The sequence below is a fragment of the Chrysochloris asiatica genome, unplaced genomic scaffold (genome assembly GCF_000296735.1).
Source record: "Chrysochloris asiatica unplaced genomic scaffold, ChrAsi1.0 scaffold00003, whole genome shotgun sequence".
Taxonomy (NCBI): domain Eukaryota; kingdom Metazoa; phylum Chordata; class Mammalia; order Afrosoricida; family Chrysochloridae; genus Chrysochloris; species Chrysochloris asiatica.
Genome location: NW_006408521.1, coordinates 15443708 through 15452651, shown reverse-complemented (window position 1 = coordinate 15452651; position 8944 = coordinate 15443708). Strand labels below are relative to the sequence as shown.

Sequence of the window (8944 nt, the reverse complement as noted above, 5' to 3'; positions counted from 1 at the left end):
GTCCACCTTTGCTCCAAGGTTCCCGCGGCGTTTTCCCATGGTGTTTCTGATTCCCAGCTTGGTCTTGCCGTTTGGTCTCTCCCAAGATGACGGCTCCGGGCAAAATTACGCAATTTCTTATTTCAGCTTCAAGTTCCACTAGCTATGAGCCTTCAAACTTTAAAAAAAATTCCTAGCTCTGTGGTTCTGAGTTTTGGAGCTCTGCCCTGGCTCTGCTTTGCCTGGTATTCTGTGATATGACTGACGGCAAACTTCACTGCACCTCCACCCTAGCTGCCATCAAGCCCCGCCTCTCCTAAAATTTTATATCATGGCATTTTTATATGAAAATAGCTAAACTCTTTCAAAATCATCAATTTTACTTAAAAAAAAAAATCAGTTTGTTTGCTTTATCTTTCACTACCCTGCTGGCACCATTATCAACCATCAACCTGATGAGGGTTAGAAGGCACTAACCAGTTGTGGGAGTCCTGGTGTGGCGCTTTGGGTTACTGTGCTGGAATGCAAGGTCGGTTTGAACTGCAAGGTCTGTGGTTCAAGCTCACCAGCCACTCCTAGGAAACCCTACACAAGGTCACTATGATTCTATGTCACTTAACAACAACAACCAGTCTTTAGGAATCCTGGTATGACACTGTAGAATAAGCTCTGGACTGTTAGCCACAAGGTTGGTGGTTCAAACCCATCAACTGCTCAGTGGAAACCCTAAACAGGGTTACTATGAGTCAGAACCAACTCAAGGCACATAAGGACAACAATCAATTTTAAAGACTCAGGCTAGACAACACAGAGCATTATATTTGTATGACAAGTCCTCCTAGAGTGAATGGTTAGCCATCTGCTTTGGGAGTCTGGAAGATATAAATTTATCTCCTAGTTTTGCCACTATTAATTTATAACTTTAGGCAACTTTTCTAAGTTTTGCATTCCTTATATTTAAAAAAAAAATCATGAAGTTGTTCTGAGGACTGTACGAAATAATGCATATAAAGTGCTTAGCACAGTTCCTGCTATGAGGGAACGGGTTTGTTATTGTTAGTTGCCACTGGGTCCATGTTCATTTATGGAAATGCACCCATGTCTTAGAACGGCTTTATAAGGTTGTCAAGGGTTTATAGGGTTTTCAGACCTATAAATGACCTCTGGTCATTCCCCTGGGCAGAGTTTGAACCACCAATCTTTTGGTTATTAGTCAAATGATATCCTTTATTAGTTGTTTAATACTTTAATAGACTTAGGTAGGTACGCTAATGTTTGTTCATTATGATTATTTCTAGGCTTTATCCGACATTTTGCCATGGCTAAATCTGGGCAATTCAGGAAATGGCAAAAAATAAAATAAAATAAATCGGTGGTTGACATTTTTAGCTTAGACAACAAGGGGAAAATACTAGCCTAATTATGGAGAGAAGTAGTATCATAAGAGCATTGATTCTCATTTGAAAACACAGTATTCTACCAGGAATAAAATATGTACTACTGCATGTGACAAAAATCTACTGCACAACGTGTTGACATGTGTTTGAAGTGTGGGAGGCCATTCTTTCCTGTGCTTTATTAGTTGCGTTCAACCTGAGTTCTTAGAAAAACTGAGGGGTCCAAAAGTTGTTGATGTAAAAAAATGTATATTGTATGACAATGCTAGATATAATGGCACTATTTACCAATTAAGGAGTCCTGGTGTGGTGCTGTGGAGTCCTGGCATGGCGCTGTGGGTTAGTGTGCCAGACTATAAAGCCATTTGAACTGCAAGGTTGGTGTTTCAAGTTCACCAGCTGCTCCTTGGAAACCCTACACAGGGTCACTGTTGGTCAGAACTGACTCAATGGCACTGAACAACAGCAACAGTGTGGCACTGTAGGATAAGCACTGGACTGAAAGTTCATCTGAACCACAAGGTTGGTGGTTCAAACTCACCAGCCACTCCTTGGAAACCCTATATAGGATTCCTATGAGTTAGAATGACTCGATTGTACTAACAATATCAACTAAATTTCGAAAGTGATTAAAAATATTTTATCTCTTATTTTAAATATCCGAGCAAAGTATCCACAATCCCAGAATAAATTCACTTACTGTTCTCATTTGCAAATGTTCACATACAACCTAGAGAGAAGATTCACAGAAGAAAAGGCACTGCTAACATGTAGCACTTCAGGAGTCACAAGATCTGAAGCAGATGCACTTCTGAGGAGGACAGTTGAACATGATCAATTGTCCTGTCTTCCTCCCTTTTCAATGCCGTAATCCTGCTGGAAATATACAACGGCCTTGAATCAGGATCAAACAGGCCTAGATTCTTGTTTCAGTTTTGTCATCAACTAAACATGTGACTGGAGTCCTAGTGTGGCGCTGGGGCTTAATGCGCTGGGCTGCAAGGTCGGCAGTTCAAGCTCACCAGCCACTCCTCAGAAATCCTACACAGAGTTGCTATGAATTGGAAATGACTCGACAACACTTAACAACAACAACAAACATGTGAGTGGGGGCAATGGTTTCCTCATCAGTTCACCAGCATGCACTTCTTCATCAGTAGAATCAGGGGCAGAACTTCAATCACTGGTGTAGTGCATTCATACACATGGCACAATATGAATGGATCTGGATCATTAATATTTTTGTCTGAAACTGACTCACATTTAAAAACAAATGTATTTTAAAAGGCAAGGTTCTGTCATGACTACAAATAGAAAACTGGTATCACAGATGATCACAAAAATGATCGAAGGAAAAGAAACTGTAAACAAGAACACCTTGTTGTCAAGTTCAAGCTAACTGAGGTTCTCCATTAAAAACACTAAGTCAGAGGCTTCTTTCTATGTAAAGGCAAGCTAGGAAGTACCAAAGAAATACTGGAGGCATAGCACAGAACTGTCTCCAAGGATAAGCAGAAGGACGCAGAGAGAATTGAAAAGGGAATAAATAACACTTTACTATGTAATTCAGTGCTATTTTAGTAATGGACTCTTTAACTGAAAGGTCGGCAGTTCAAATCTACCAGCCGCTCCGTGACAGGGTCACTATACATCGTAATCAATTCCACGGCGCACAACCACCACCAGCACCACCAAAGTCATCCTTCAGCGGTGGACGGGCATCCTGTGCTTTGGAATTACTCAGTTTGCTTATTTTTATGGTCCCTTCTAAAGGCCAACATCCTAGAAAGTTATGTGCCATACTGTAAAATATTCTGAAGCCCAATTGGTAGATCTCAGATGGATAGGACAGGAAGTAGTCATAAGGAATTCCTGAGAATGACAGTGACAGTTTTTCTCAGTAAGACTGATGCTTCTCTTAGTGTTATCAAGTCAGAAAGCATTTCTTTGACCTTGGCAATGCCTTGCCTCTTCCCTGGAGTTCAAACACCAAGTCAGTTTATGAGGAACATACAGAGCTATTTGTTGGACATGAAAAAGTTTTGCAGAGCCTACAGCTGACGTGGTTACTTTTATTATGACAGTGCTTATACCTGTAAGGAACCCAGGAGTGTAGTGGATTTGAATTGGGCTGAACACTACAAGATCAGCACTTCGAATCTACCCTCCATTCCCCTGGAGAAAGAGGAGCTTTCTGCTCCGGTCAAGATTTCTAGCCTCGGAAACCCTATACCAGGTGGCTGTGAGGGAGAACCGACTCCATGGCACACAACTACCGCTACCACCACCGCTTGTACCTGTATATACGTATTGTTAAGTGCCGTTGAGTTGGTTCCAACCCACAGTGATCCTGTATAGGGTTTCCAAGGAGCATCTGATGAGCCTGAACCGCTGATCTTGCAGTTCAAACCGATGATGCTGTCCAGCACATTAGCCCACAGCACCACACCAGTATTGGAGGCAGTAACTGGGAGAGAGGAAAGTTTGGGGCTCGGCTGCCTCCCACTATAAAATGCCCTTTCCTGGCCTGATGTGATAGTACCCATCTCCTTGTTGTTGTTCGTTGCCACCAAGTCAACTCTAACATTGGTGACTCTGTGTGTGCAGAGGAGAACGGTCTATTTTCTGAGGTGCCTCTGTATGGTTTCTAACTACCAACCTTCCAGCTAGTATCAAAAGCTCTGTTTGCACCACCCAAGGACCCTACCATTCTCCTCTTCTTGTGTCCTGTTGAATTGATTCTGACCATGGTTACCCCATGTGACAGAGGAGAACTGCCTCATAGGGTTTGCTTGGCTGTAATTTTTATGGATGCAGATCATCAGGTTTGTCTCCAGAGAACTGACTGTCTAGGTGGGTTCAAACTGCAGCCAAGAGCTTAACTGTTGTGCCACCAGGGCTCCTTTCCATCTCCTTAGAGCCCCCATCTTTCTCTACATCTTTGTGGTAGTCCATTTGGCCTAAATCAGGCTTTTCTTTCCTCTACTGCACTATAAGCAGAGAATGCACTGCTTTTCTGTGTAAGGAGTCTCTGAAATGTTGTCACAATGCAGTAAAAAAGCTGCGCAGTGTTACCCATTCCTTTGAAAAATTGGTGACAAACTCGGGGGGGTGGGGTGGGGAGGACCAAGCAATTGGATCAGACATTGGTATTCAGCTCTGTCATTGAAAAGAAACAGCAGCAGCAAGATTGATGAGAAGCAGATCAAGAGGGAACAGTTCTAGGAGGAGGCTAAATGCAAAAGCTCAAGCTGCTGAATCTCAAACCAAAGCTGGTTGTTAACATCGACCCCAGGCTGATTTTCCGTTGACCTATTGGACATAATAGAATCAGGTGTTCATTAACAGAAATATAGCTAGTTCTTTCCCCTGCCACATCTCTGCCCCCACAACAAAGCATGTTGTTAGTATACGTATTAGTGCCAACAGGTGAGCAGTTTAAAATCATGAACCCAACCTGTACACTGAGGAGCAGGATTGTGTAAATCAGTCAGTGACATTTAATCCTGGCTACACATTATAATCACATTGGGAGCTTCTAAAACGTTAATGCCTTGGCTCCTCCCCCAAATGTTCTGATTTAATTGGAACTCAAGCATAAGTAGTTGTTTGTTTGTCTGTCTGTTTATTTTGTTTTGTTTTAATGCTCCCCAGATGATTTTAAAAGGGCAGCCAAGTTTGAGAACCTTTGCGTGAATCATTCCAAGCAACCATTTCTTCGATTTGTCTGGAAGGAAAGAATTTCTCCCTAGCAGCATTGCGGAGAAATGAAACCTGAGTAGAGATTCCTGCACAGGGGTCGGGGGCTGAGACATTTGAATTCCTGTTGTTTCCAAGCAATACATGTGCAGCCCCAACTCATGTGTACCTTCTACACCCAGGTGTCCCTACCTTGACAGGAACCAGTCTCTATGACAGAAAAGAGAGATGCAGGCAGCAGAACCTGTCAAAACTGACATACAACCAGATGCTATCAAATCAGTCCTCACTCATGGAGACCTTGTGTGCCAGAGCACAACTAGGCTCCACAGCTCTTTAAATGGCTGATTTTTTGGAAGGAGATCACCAAACATTTCTTTGGAAGAGCCTGTGAACGCAAATTTCCAACCTTGCCAAAAGCAGCGGAGTACATTACCCGTTTGCACCACCTAGGGACTCTACCTGGTACATATTCAAACCCAAACTGTGGGGTCCATTTCGACTCACAGGGCCTACAGGACAGAGTAGAAATGCCCCACAGGATTTTCAAGGCTGGAAATCTTTACAGAAACTGACTGCCATGTCTTCCTTCTGTCTAGTTGTTGGTGGGTTCAAACCACTGACCCTCAGGTTAGCAGTATCTGTGCCACCAGGGTTCCTTGCACCTGGTACACAGTAGGTGTACACTATATGTTTGTTGAGTGACTGCACGAGGAAAGAGTAGATTCTATTCACCATGGACCTGTAGATACTTAATTCTCAATTTTTATCTACGAACACCCAAAAGGTAGACTTAGTCTTCTTGTATCACTATTACTTCTGTAATAACTAGTGACTACTACATTTTTCTTAATCTTTTCTAAAATGTTCTTCACAGAGAAAATAAATTGAATCCAACAAATGTTTATTGGGAATCTAATATATGTCAGGCACTGAGGAAATATAGATGAGGAATACAAATTATCCATCCCTCCCCCAAAGGTTCATTATCTTATAAGGACAAATAATATTGATTCTAAAAGTACAAAACCTAATAAAAGTGTACACGTGTACAACTGGAATAAAGGGAAGGGAATAGTTCTTTCATTGTGAGACCTGAGGCATCTTAATTATGCAGGGTGGGATTTCAATGCCAGCCTATTTTCTGCTTCCTCCTTTGTGTCACTCAAAGAAACCGCCACCTTATAAGCTACTGTACCTGTAAGCAGAGTATTTTGGACTATATAGGGCTAGATATATGTTTGCCCTTTGGGGAAAACAAACAAAAACCTATTGTGACTAAGTATCTGCCAGAAACCCTCCTTACCCTCCAGTTTGGGAAGGGTTGGTGAGGTAACTGCTGTGAGGGCCATCAGTTTAAAGGGTGGCTCATTAACAGATGACAGAAGGAAGAGTCAAGACATTTGGGCCACTTGGTTTGCATTTGGAGGGTGATTGTAAAGTCAACAATTGGGCTTGGAAGTGTCAGCTATTCCAAGATCAGTAGTGTACAATCCTCTCTCCTACTTTATGTCATTTCCTTCTTTATTAGAGTCACCAGATGTAACTGGCACTCTTAGTTGCTAAGTACTGGAGCTATCTACTTGCTTCAGTGAGATGGGCTGGCATGGTGGCAGCAGCAATGAGCTCAAGTGTAGCAGTAACTGTGAGGATGGCCTGGGACCTGTAGTGTTTCATTCTGTTGTACCCAGGGTTGCTGTGGGTGAGAATCAACTCGACAACACCTAACAACAACAACAATTGTTATACTGACATGATCTGGTTTGCTGCATGAAAGCCCAGATCCTGTTCAGGCACCAGATACCAAGTATATACACAGAAAAAAAGCACAGGGAACATTTTAGTAAATGTCTGCTTGAGTCTACCTCTCCAAGCAGTGCCCACCTCACTTCTCATCATATAAGGGTGAGTCCTTATAGAATATTGGAGGATCAGCACTGGACTGCTAACCACAAGACTGATGATTCAAACCCACCAGTTGCTCCTTGGAAACCCTATAGAGGGTCACTATTAAGTCAGAACTGACTCAATGACACTTAACAACAATAAATTGGAAAGGGACAAAATTGGGAAGGAAGAGACAGTAAAAACTTGGTCCAGAGGAAGAAGCTTTTATGATTCTTATCTGTCAGCCTAGGAGCATCCAGTTTTGGAGTTAGCTGGAGATGTACTAACGGAATTCCTAAGGTTCGTAAATTCCTCATGGTTCTGTCATTCAAGAAGCTTTTGTTCTCTTTTACAAATCAAGGCCTTAACAAAGCTTATTCCTACGCACAAAAGTATTTAATAAATGTCAATTCTTTTTTTCCTTGACTTACCTATGGGACTGGAAGAAACTTCTCTGGCCTCTAGCATCTTTTCTTCACAACTTTATAGTCGCTGTCATTTCTGTCATTTTCAGAAAAACAATAGCTAAAACATAGCTTTTACTAAATGCTAGGTACAGTCCTAAGATAGATTAATTTGTATACTTGTATGAATCTGTTTATTGAGCCATCCAGTGAGGTACGTATTATCTTCACCTTTATTTATCCTAATTATCATTTCTCTTTACAGATGATAAACGTGAATGGCTTAGTAACTTGCCTAAGGTTACACAATTGGTAAGCAGCAGAGCCCAGGAAAACTCATTTGAAATTTCCTGCAACTAACCATTGTCTTATTTTGCTTTCACATTAGAAAGGGTATGATAAACTCAGCCATGTTATGGAGCTTCTGACTTAAAATTTTTGTACTTTCCAGTGGTCTATTCGTTGTAATAAAAAATATTAGCATAGTATGATGTAATTTCTAATGGCAGAATCTGAAGCATCAGTGACTCGACATTTTAAGCATACCCACCTACGCATGCGTGTACGTCTCCCACCTCCGCATGCGGGCGCGCCACCACCTCCACAGGCGGGCGCGCCACCGCCTCCGATAGCGGGTGCACGACTCTCCTGCCCCACCCACCAGTGACACCTGATGACGCATGCGCACCTCGCTCCTGCGACACCCTCACGAAGCATGCGCGTTTCCTTCCTGCGACACCTGCCCGACACATGCGTGGTACCCTCCTGCGACACCTGCTCTACGCATGTGCGCCTCTCTTCCTGAGTCACCCACATGACGCATGCGCTTCACTTTCCTGCGGTACCCACTGCACGCATGCGTGCCATCTTCCTGAGACACTCACTTTACACATGCGCACTGGCTTCCGGGGCCCACCCGTCTCACGCAGGCGCGCTGTGCTTCTGCGACACCCGTCAACGAGCGCGCACCCACTTCTCGCGACACCTACTGACGCATGCGCCCATCTCTCCTGCGACACTTGTGTTACGCATGCGTGCCGCCATCTTGTAACACAAACCCAACTCGTGTGCGCCTCCTTCCTGCGACACCCACCAACGCATGTGTGCTTCCCTCCTGTGACACCTTCTGACGCATGTAACAGCTTTCCTGCGACACCCGTCCACGCATACTGCCCACGCACGAACTTCTATTTTCTTGAGAGTAACCTCTTAGCTGCTGTCTAGCTGCAGTCTCACTTTGTGTACAACAAACTCTGAACACTGATAATTCCTTTTGTTCTTAGAGCAAAGTGGCCATAATTTCATGTAGGGTCGCCACCTTTCACAGCCACAAGCAGTTGTCTTGGTAACAGCATTTAGGAAAGGCAAAGGCCAGGAGAGCTGTTGTCACCAGCCTTTAAGCTGTGTGGAGTAGCTCTGCCTCAGCTGGGCCCCTTGAAAGGACCCAGTGCTGCTCATCAACCACACCTCACACCAGATGGCCCATCTAGAGACCTTTATTCTGGGTGAGGAAGTTAACCTCTACCCAAGAGAGAAAGTAGGAGGCAGATGGGAGGAGAGGAAGAAGAAGAGGGCATC

General features: G+C 43.5%; 1 pseudogene; it reads right to left on the bottom strand.

The window, feature by feature from the left end:
• The window catches only part of LOC102842901, a 121978-nt pseudogene extending 113860 nt beyond the window's left edge, over nucleotides 1-8118 (bottom strand).
• Nucleotides 8119-8944: the final 826 nt, after the last annotated feature.